We start from the raw sequence: 330 nt of genomic DNA, 5'->3' as shown, positions 1-330 counted from the left end.
CTGGTGAGCTGCCCACCTCTGCCCATGACACTCCCACCGCTGGAGGACTTCCTCGCCTCACCTGACCAGGACCACCTCTCCTTCCAGGCCCATCCCACCTGGCCCTGTTACACCTGAGCCTCTCCAGGGGACCTGGGCTGTGAAACCCACAGGACGGCGGCCCCTGCTCGCCTTGGGCCCTGAGAGAAGGCAGACTGTACTTACTGGAGCACCCGTGACCACCGCTAGGAAGAGTGGGGGGCCGCAATGGACAGAGTGTCCATGGGGTGGGCACCCCTTCCTTCTGCGTGCTGACCTGCTCACTGAGGCTGTCCCCCGGACACACCAGGC

The sequence above is a fragment of the Bison bison genome, unplaced genomic scaffold, assembly GCF_000754665.1.
Source record: "Bison bison bison isolate TAMUID 2011002044 unplaced genomic scaffold, Bison_UMD1.0 scf7180017846983, whole genome shotgun sequence".
NCBI lineage: Eukaryota > Metazoa > Chordata > Mammalia > Artiodactyla > Bovidae > Bison > Bison bison.
Note: the sequence above shows the minus strand (reverse complement) of the source record.